This window comes from Triticum urartu, chromosome 7, assembly GCF_003073215.2.
Source record: "Triticum urartu cultivar G1812 chromosome 7, Tu2.1, whole genome shotgun sequence".
In the NCBI taxonomy this organism is placed as follows: Eukaryota; Viridiplantae; Streptophyta; class Magnoliopsida; order Poales; family Poaceae; genus Triticum; species Triticum urartu.
Window position 1 is genome coordinate 162016076 of NC_053028.1, and position 10838 is coordinate 162026913.

The following is a 10838-nucleotide window of genomic DNA, read 5'->3' on the forward strand; positions in this document are numbered from 1 at the left end:
AGTGGGATGTGTTCGGGAACAAAAGACAATACCCCATACAAAACTTCCTTCAAAAGGGATGTCCAAAATCCTGTTCATAAAAAAGACGAACTTGGGTCAGATTCGTTTTCGCGCAGAAAACAAATCCGAAAAGTGATGCACTAATCGGAAGGTTCCCGGAGATTAAACGGTCGGATCGAGCTGAAATTTTGAGAGGTGCTAGATATAGGAATTCCGCAGCCGATCAACGGTTGGATCTTTCAAAGTACGTCCGAGCTAGAAGCTGGACACCACTCCCTAAACTCGTTCAGATTCCCGTCCAGATTTGACAGGGCTCCGGTATACCATAGATTGCCAAAGATTCCTCCGTCGGAACTCGACGAAATTTTCCAGGGTTGTTGTAGACTCGATTCCGCACAATTCCACCAAAGCGATCGTTAAAGCGACGCTCGAGAAGGCAGTGGCGGCGGATACGCGTTCGCTGTCCGGAAAAACAGCACAGTCGCCCGAGGGCAATGTTGACGTTGAGCCCCGAGCTCCATGGACGATTCCTCCGTGATCTTGATAGAGATCGGAGTTGATGTTTGATGAAGGCCCTCGTCCGAACATGCTGATCCGAACACGGGGCGCAATTCTTGGTCGAACCAAGGTGACCAGTCGAACTGGTGACGAAGACGCTGAAGTCGCAGTTGATCTGCAGGCGAGCCATCGATCCTTTTGTCGATCACACAGCGTAACTCTCAATGAAAGCACCAATGTCGGTGTCAAAACCGGCGGATCTCGGGTAGTGGGTCCCGAACTGTGCGTCTAGGCCGGATGGTAACAGGAGGTAGGGAACACGATGTTTTACCCAGGTTCGGGCCCTCTTGTTGGAGGTAAAACCCTACGTCCTGCTTGTTTAATATTGATAATATGGGTAGTACAAGAGTAGATCTACCACGAGATCAAGGAGGCTAAACCCTAGAAGCTAGCCTATGGTATGATTGTTGTATATGGAGTTGATTATTCTATCGACTAGCCTGGCCCTGGTTTATATAATGCATCAGAGGCCTAGGTTAACAAGAGTCCTAGCCGAATACGTCGGTGGGGAGAAGTCCTTGTCTTGATCGCCAAGTCTTTGTGGAATCTTCCTTGTATGCGGCAGCTGTCCGAACTGGCCCATGAGTATACGGCCATGGGGGTCCAAGGCCCAATCTAATAGATCGGGAGATGACGTGGTGAGTACCCCCTAGTCCAGGACACCGTCACCGGTCCACCTCCCCAGGAAGCGAGGCGCCAGACGGCTGGGTCATGTATTTTGATGGCGCCTTTGCGCACCAGGGCGCGGGGGCTGGAGCAGTGCTCATCTCGACCACTCAGGACAAGCTTTTCTACACCGTGCAACTGTGCTTTTAGCACGGCGATAAGGTCTCCAACAATATCACAAAATACGAGGGCCTCATAGCCGGCCTGAAGGCTGCGGTGGCTATGGGGGTGAGGCACATTACCGTCAAGGGCGACTCACGACTCCTCATCAACTTCTCCAACAAAGTGTACGAGCCAAAGGACGAGCACATGGAGGCCTACCTTGCTGAGGTGCGCAAAATGGAAAAGCAGTTCGCAGGCTTGGAGCTGCAGCACGTGCCCCGGGGCACCAACAAGGAAGCCGACGACATCGCCAAGAGAGCATCCAAGCGGCAACCGCAAGAGCCTGGCGTCTTTGAAGAGCGGCTCTTCAAGACATCAGCTACGCCGCCTCTTTCAAGCACAACTCAGCCTCGGTAGGAGCTCCTTCAGCCCCCGGCCTCGGGAGCCCCAGATTGCGGCCCAACCTCAGGAGCTCGGCTGCTCTTGACGCTTGAGCCCCAGGAGGAGTGCTGGACGAAGGAGTTCAGGGAGTACCTGATGCACGGGACACTGCCGGAGAAAGAATAGGATGCGGAGCGCGTGTACCGACAGGCCACGGCATACTGCATTCAAGACGGCGAGTTGTACAGGAAACAACCGAACGACGTCACGCTGCGCTGCATCTCCAGTGATCATGGGAGGGAGCTGCTGACTGACATACACAGCAGGGACTGTGGACATCACTTGTCATCACAGACCCTCGTCGACAAGGCCTTCCGTAGTGGATTCTATTGGCCTACAGCACTCAACGATGCAGCTGAGCTGGTGAAGTCCTGCCAAGCTTGCCAATTCCACGCCAAGCAAATCCACCAACCTGCTCAGGGCCTCCAAACCATCCCGCTCACGTGGCCGTTCGTGGTCTGGGGGCTAGACATCCTAGGCCCGTTCCCACGAGCACCAGGGGGCTACCGCTATCTCTATGTCACCATCGATAAGTTCACCAAGTGGGTAGAGGTGGAAGTCGTCTGAACCATTCCAGCCGGCTCTGATGTCAAGTTCGTCAAGGGCCTCGTGAGCCAATTCGAGGTCCCCAACTACATTATCATAGATAATGGCTCCCAGTTTATAAGTAACCTCTTTAAAACCTACTGTGCTAACCTTGGAACGCAGATCTGCTACACTTCGGTAGCCCACCCTAGGAGCAATGGTCAGGCCGAGCGCGCCAACGCTGAGGTCCTGAGGGGCCTCAAGACCAGGACCTTCAAGAAGAAGCTGGAGGCCTGCGGCAGGGGCTGGCACGACGAGCTCCAGTACGTGTTGTGGTCCATCCGCACCACTTCTACCAAGCCAACGGGCGAGACTCCGTTCTTCCTCGTCTACGGAGCTGAAGCCGTCCTCCCTCACGAGGTCAGGCATCACTCCGCGTGGGTCCTGGCGTTCGACGAAACGCAGCAGGACGCCATGCGGGGGGTGGATCTCGTGCTGGGGGAGGAACGTCGTCACGAAGCTGCATTAAGGGCGGAAAGGTACCAGTAAGCGCTGCGGCGCTACCACTGTCGCAACATTCGCTCCAGGACGCTCGAGACGGGTGACCTGGTCCTGAGGCAGGTCCTCTCCAGGGAAGGCTTGCACAAGCTCTCACCCATGTGGGAGGGCCCGTTCAGGGTCGTCCACATCTCCAGGCCTGGCATCGTGCGCTTGGAGACGCAAGAGGGGACACTTATCCAAAATGCCTGGAACATCCAGCACCTCCGGAAGTTCTACCCATGAAGCAAGTTCCAGAGCCTGTGAGGCAAGGCCCAGAGCCTGTGAAGCAAGGCCCAGAGCCTGTGAGGCATGGCACAGTGCCTATGAAGCAAGGCCCAGAGCCTGTGTAGCAAGGCCCAATGCCTGTGAAGCAAGCCCAGACCCTGTGAAGAAAGGCCCAGAGCCTGTGAAGCAAGGCCCGGTGCCTGTGAAGAATCGCCGCTCGTGACACTCTCACGTAATAATGAGTTGGGGCTGTACACGCCCCGGAGTCTCAGGAGCGTCGGCCTCAGGCCCTCGGGCTCCCTCCCACGCCTAGTGGACAACACGTAGCTCCGCGCTGGTGAGAAGACTTGAAGACTAGATTAGGTGCCGGACGCGGCTTTTCATTTGCTTTCCGTAGTTGGCTTGCTTTTCCTTGATCGAGTTTGCCTTTGGCGTTCCTTGCTGATTTGGTTCCTTCGCCTTTTACCGCGTTTTTCGGCTTTGGTTTACCCGTGATCTCTCTCTCGCATACCTCACGAGGGGGCTAGGCAGGTGCCCTCACGAGCCTTTCCTTCTCTCTTCCTTCTCGCTAGTCACCCTCGTTCGAGGCTAGAAGCTGGCGCAACTCTCCTAAATCCATGCCCCTTGGGTACCGCGATGCAAAGCGCCAAGTCAAGGTTCGGGTGAACGGAAAAATCCTCTAGTGCACCCCCTAACAAATTCTTGCAGTTCCTGAGCAAACGCAGATATCTCGTGAAAGAAGGGGCGTCCCAAACACGCCATGTTAGGTTACTGTGCAAAATAACAGCATGGCATGGGATAACACACACGTTGCATTAACCAAGAACCATAGTTCGATACACGCCCCTCTGGGCCCATACTGGTTTCATTTTCTGGTGCAGGAAAAGAAAGGAAAAAGCCAAACAAAGCGGTGTTTCAGCAATCCGCGGGGGCAGGCCCTTAGCTATGCCCAAGCCTAGCCAGACCCCTCCTCGCGCTTCAGGGAGGCGCGGCGACGAGATGACCCACTGCCTCCTTCAAAGAGAGCGCGGCGGCACGGCGGCTGATCGTAGCCACTACTGCTGCAGCTGTCGCAGGAGGGAGAACCGCCGTAGCTGGAAGAAATGCGGTCACCGCTGAGGGTAGGCTCGCCCTCACCCTCATCACGACCGTCGCCAAGGCCGAGCACCTCCTCACCATTGTTCATCTCGGGGTAGCACCCGGCGCGGCGGCCATCTTCCCCGAACACCCTCACGTAGAGGGTCGACCCGCCGTCATACTTGAAGTGGAGCGTGTACCGCCTGCCCAGGCCACACGTGCGAGCGAACATCTGCCAGCCGCGGGCCAGAGCTATGTTGCCCGCGGCAGAAGTCTCGACCGTGACCCAGGAGGACTTGCTGCAGCAACCATCCGCCTGCAATCTGAGCCCCTAGACCAGGGGCCGGCAGCTCATCGACAAGGAAGCGCGGAAGCTGGAGCCAGTTGCCGGCTGGGTTTTCCGACCAAACAACAAACTCCGGCGACGCCTCCGTTGAATGGAAGCGTGGGCGGGGAGGCCTCGCCACCATCGCGCGCCTCCCCCCGTTAACTGGACCGCCACGGTTAGGATGGTCCCCTCCGCGTGTTGTGGCGCCGCCTCGACGGTGGGCCACGGCGGGGGTCACAGCGTGCTTGCGTGGGCGGCCGCGACCGCAGTTGGGCACCGGGGAACGAGGGCCCTCGCGAGGGACCTTTCCCTTCTCGGTGGTAGAGAACTTCCTTTGAGGCCCCATCGGAGGCACTGCAAGCAATGGAGCAAGAAGGAGGAAGCAAGCAAGGAAGAGATGCGCAACGGGGCCTCCACCACCTCCCCATTTATAGCAAGAGAAGGCCAACCGACGTCTCCCACGATCGCAGGTAATGATGGTTTCCCTTGCATGTTGCAGGGACTTGTCAAGTTGTGCAGTGGTCAAGGCAGCATGGGGAAGCGGAGACGCCCACGTCCAATCAACCACCATGCATCAACCGAGGCCGCAGGCTTTTGGGGCCCGCGCTGCTCCAAACATGACCCTTGGCTTCGCCGCGAAGCCAAGCCCAAGCGCACCTTGGGCCCGGGGGCTACTGTCGGTGTTCTGGGAATGGGGGTCCCCAGACTTGCCTGCTTGCGGCCCGCGGCGCGGCTAAGCCAGTAGGCCGTACGGCCCATCTTCACCAACAAAGCGCCCAAGACCCTCGCGAGGGTCCAAGCCTCGCGAGGTGGACGACGCAAGACCTCCTCTGTAGTGGCCTAGCTAGGCAGGCTCACGAGGAGTGGAGATATCAAGGCGAAGCGAACCTCACAAGACTCTCGTGACGTGAGCCATGACGATCGACACCAGGCGGGCGCCAGCGCGCACAACATCCTTGTTTCCTCTTTGGTGCAAAAGGGGGCAAGCGCAGCCGTGGAGTACCGAGGCGTCAGGCAAAGGTTGCCATTTCGGTGCAACAAGACCAAGACCATGGACTGCAAGATGGAGGTCATCGTGGAGACCAGAACAGCGTCACCACCAGAACTTTGTGCAGGCGAAGACTACTTTTGTCAGGATAGTTTGTACTAGTTGCCCCCCTTCAAATTAGCCCGCCATTGTTGGCTCCCTTCCCGCTCGATATTTGGGAAGAGGACCAGGGCCTCTATAAATAGGACTAGCCACCACCTTAGAGGGAGAGAGGAAGGAGAGAGACCGCCCCCCCACACACAAGCTCACCGAGCTCAAGAACGCCTTAACCTCAGGAGGCCGTTCTTCCCTTGTATGGTTCATCATCAGCCCAAGAGGCAATCCACCACCACCACACTGGAGTAGGGTATTACACCACAATGGTGGCCCAAACCAGTATAAACCCCGTGTCCTTCTGTGTTGTGATTTCGTCGAGTTCGTCCGCAAGATCTTAGCGAGCTAGAGCATATATCGGTAGGAGGGAAAGACTTCGCGCGCACCCTAGTGTTCGAACCTTAAGGGTTTGTCGGAACCCCACATCCCGACAAAACTCATTAGTTACATGGATATTCTAGATCAAAGGCATCATCATAATAGTTGTGGAGAGAAAATTCTTCACTTTTTCTTCGCTTGTGTCCGTTGCTTATTGCGCCGTAACCATGGATAATCTTCATCGTTTATGAGGGTGCTTGGGTCAGCCTTGACTTTGAAGGGAGGAATTTCATGAAACTTTTCATAATCTTCGGACATGTCTGTCTTAACCTCCACTCCCACGATGTCTCTTCTTCTTGAAAGAACTATGTGTGGCTTTGGCTCATCGTATGATGTATTCGTTTCCTTATCTTTTCTTTTTCTTGGTTTGGTAGACATGTCCTTCACATAGAAAACCTGCGCCACATCATTGGCTAGGACGAACAGTTCGTCAGTGTACCCAAGATTGTTCAGATCCACTGTTGTCATTCCGTACTGTGGGTCTACCTGTACCCCGCCTCCTGACAGATTGACCCATTTGAACTTAAACAAAGGGACCTTAAAATCATGTTCATAGTCAAGTTCCCATATGTCCACTATGTAACCATAATATGTGTCCTTTCCCCTATTGGTTGCTGCATCAAAGCGGACACCCCTGTTTTGGTTGGTGCTCTTTTGATCTTGGGCGATCGTGCAAAATGTATTCCCATTTATCTCGTATCCTTTGTAAGTCAATACAGTCAAAGATGGTCCCCTGGACAACGAGTATAGCTCATCACAAACAGTGTTGTCACCTCTGAGACGTGTTTCCAACGAACTGCTGAAAGTCCTGATGTGTTCACATGTAATCCAGTCGTCACACTGCTCCGGTTGTTTGGAGCACAAACTGTCCTTGTGTTCATCGACATACGGGGTCACCAAGGTAGAGTTCTGTAGAATGCCTGTCCCTGCATTTTATTGAGTCCCCTCCAAGCGTGCCTTTTCCAGTCAGTGTCCCCTCATACTGCGATTTAGGGAGACCTATTTTCTTAAGGCCCGGAATGAAGTCAACACAAAACCCAATGACATCCTCTGTTTGATGGCCCATGGAGATGCTTCCTTCTGGCCTAGTGCGGTTACGGACATATTTCTTTAGAACTCCCATGAACCTCTCAAAGGGGAACATATTGTGTAGAAATACGGGGCCCAGAATGACAATCTCGTCAACTAGATGCACTAGGACGTGCGTCATGATATTGAAGAAGGATGGTGGGAACACCAGCTCGAAACTGACAAGACATTGCGCCACATCACTCCTTAGCCTTGGTATAATTTCTGGATCGATCACCTTCTAAGAGATTGCATTGAGGAATGCACATAGCTTCACAATGGTTAATCAGACGTTTTCTGGTAGAAGCCCCCTCAATGCAACCGGAAGCAGTTGCGTTATAATCACGTGGCAGTCATGAGACTTTAGGTTCTGGAACTTTTTTCTCTGGCATATTTATTATTCCCTTTATATTCAACGAGAAGCCAGACGGGACCTTCATACTGAGAAGGCATTCAAAGAAGATTTCCTTCTCTTCTATGGTAAGAGCGTAGCTGGCAGGACCTTCATACTGCTTTGGAGGCATGCCGTCTTTTTCATGCAAATGTTGCAGGTCCTCCCGTGCCTCCAGTGTATCTTTTGTCTTCCCATACACGCCCAAGAAGCCTACCAGGTTCACGCAAAGGTTCTTCGTCGCGTGCATCACGTCGATTGAAGAGTGGACCTCTAGCTCTTTCCAGTAGGGTAGGTCCCAAAATATAGATTTCTACTTCCACATGGGTGCGCGTCCCTCAGCGTCATTCGGAACAGATAGTCTGCCGGGACCCTTTCCAAAGATTACGTGTAAATCATTGACCATAGCAAGTACGTGATCACCGGTACGCCTGGCGGGCTTCTTCCAGTGATCTGCCTCGCCTTTTAAATGCTTGCCTTTCTTTCGACATTGATGGTTGGTCAGAAGAAATCGACGATGGCCCAGGTACACATTCTTCCTACATTTTTCCAGGTATATACTTTCGGTGTCAGCTAAATAGTGCGTGCATGCGTGGTATCCCTTGTTTGTGTATCTTGAAAGGTTATTGAAAGCGGGCCAATCGTTGATGGTTACAAACAGCAATGCATGCAGGTTAAATTCCTCATGTTTATGCTCATCCCACACACGTACACCGTTTCCATTCCACAGTGTAAAAGTTTTTCAACTAATGGCCTTAGGTACACATCAATGTCGTTGCCAGGTTGCTCAGGGCCTTGGATGAGAACTGACATCATAATGAACTTCCGCTTCATGCACATCCAAGGAGGAACATTATACATACGTAGAGTCAGGTGCCAGGTGTTGTGATTGCTGCTCTGCTCCCCGAAAGGATTAATGCCATCCATGCTTAAACCAAACCATATGTTCCTTAGGTCACCTGCAAACTGAGCCCAGTACTTACTCTCGATTTTTCTCTACTGCGACCCGTCAGCGGGTGCTCTCAACTTCCCATCTTTCTTACGGTCCTTTCTGTGCCATCGCATCAACTTGGCATGCGCTTCATTTCTGAACAGACGTTTCAACCGTGGTATTATAGGAGATACCGCATCACCTTCGCAGGAACCCTCTTCCTGGGGGGCTCACCGTCAACATGACCAGGGTCATCTCATCTGATCTTATACCGCAATACACTGCATACCGAGCATGCGTTCAAATCCTCGTATGCACTGCCTCTGCAGTCATTAGGGCATGCATGTATCTTCTGCACCTCCAATCCTAGAGGGCATACGACCTTCTTGGATGCGTATGTACTATCGGGCAATTCATTATCCTTTGGAAGTTTCTTCTTCAATATTTTCAGTAGCTTCTCAAATCCTTTGTCAGAAACAGCATTCTCTGCCTTCCACTGCAACAATTCTAGTATGGTGCCGAGCTTTTGTTGCCGTCTTCGCAATTGGGGTACAACCCTTTTTTGTGATTCTCTAACATGCGATTGAACTTCAGCTTCTCCTTTTGACTTTTGCACTGTGTCCTTGCATAAACAATGACTCGGCATAGATCATCATCATCGGGCAGATGGTGTTGTTCCTCTTGATTTTCAGCAGCTTCCCCCGTTGTAGCATCACCGTATTCAGGGGGCACATAGTTTTCATCATCCTCTTCTTCTTCAATGTCTTCCATCATAACCCCTATTTCTCCATGCTTCGTCCAAACATTATAGTGTGGCATGAAACCCTTAGAAAGGAGGTTGGTGTGAAGGATTTTCCGGTCAGAGTAAGACTTCGTATTCCCACAATTAGGGCATGGACAACACATAAAACCATTCTGCTTGTTTGCCCCAGCCACTTCGAGAAAATTATGTAGGCCCTTAATGCACTCAGAGGTGTGTCTGTCACCGTACATCCATTGTCGGTTCATCTGTGTGCATTATATATAATTATGTGTGTTAAAAACCATTACAGATTCACATGGATAGATAAGTGACCAAATTAATAGAAGTTCATCATCACATTAAGACCAAAGTACATACATAGTTCTCAATGAACAACATATAGCTCTCCAGAGCATCTAGTTAAACCATACATTGAAACTATGTAAAACCTTTCAATGCAACGATCACAATCACAACCAAGGTAAAAATTGATCCAACGGCATAATGATACCAAGCCTCAGTATGAATGGCATATTTTCTAATCTTTCTAATCTTCAACTGCATTGCATCCATCTTGATCTTGTGATCATCGACGACATCCACAACATGCAACTCCAATATCATCTTCTCCTCCTCAATTTTTTTTATTTTTCCCTTCAAATAATTGTTTTCTTCTTCAACTAAATTTAACCTCTTGACAATAGGGTCGGTTGGAATGTCCGGTTCAACTACCTCCTAGATAAATAAAATCTATGTCAACTTGATGGGCATAATTGTCATAAACAATAAATGAACAAATAGTTATAAAAGATAATATATACCACATCCGAATCATAGCCAGGACGAGGGCCGACGGGGGCAGATACCAAAACCATCGCCCTATATAATAGCAAGCAATCATAAAACTAAGAAAATTAGACAAGTATCTATCTAAAGTAAGATTTTTTTTCTTTCAGAAGAAGATAAGAACAAGAGGCTCACCACGGTAGTGTAGGCGACGAGATCGACGGCGATGAAGACGAGGACGGGACGTGATGGACCACTAAACCTAGACAAGTCTCGGGGAAAATGGGGCTTGGAGGTCAAGCTTCGAGAGGAGAAAGCTTAACTGTTGTGGCTCGGGCATTTCATCGGACACCTTGTGTGCGTAGGAGGTGAGCTAGAGAACCACAAAGCTCTCTCCTCGCCGTCCAGAAAAAACAGAGCTGTGTGGAGTGCTCTACTCACGGGCGAGGGGTATATATAGCCACCTCATTATATTGGTCCTGGTTCGTGGCTAGAACCGGGACTAAAGGCGCCCCTTCTGTCCCGGTTCTAGGCACGAACCGGGACCAATGGCTGTGGTCCAGGAGCGAGGCCCACTGGTCCCAGTTCGTGCCTAGAACTGGGACAAATGGGTCCACATGGACCGAAACAAATGCCTCCCGAGGCCCGGCCGGGCCCCTAGGCACACGAACCAGGACGTATGCCCCCTATGGGTCCCAGTTCTTGACTGAACTAGGACTAATGGGCTTGGCAGGCTCCAACCAAAGCCCTGTTTTCTACTAGTGTACACCTGAAATGGTTCAAAACCAATATCACCACCACGCCCATGTCTGACCGCCTTCGCTGACCCAACCCCCCTTCCTTGCCGGCGCGCGCTTCCTTTCTCCTCGATATCGGAAAGAGTACTTCTGTTCGCTGACATGTGGCACGTCGACCATCCTGGTCCACTTGGCATGCATG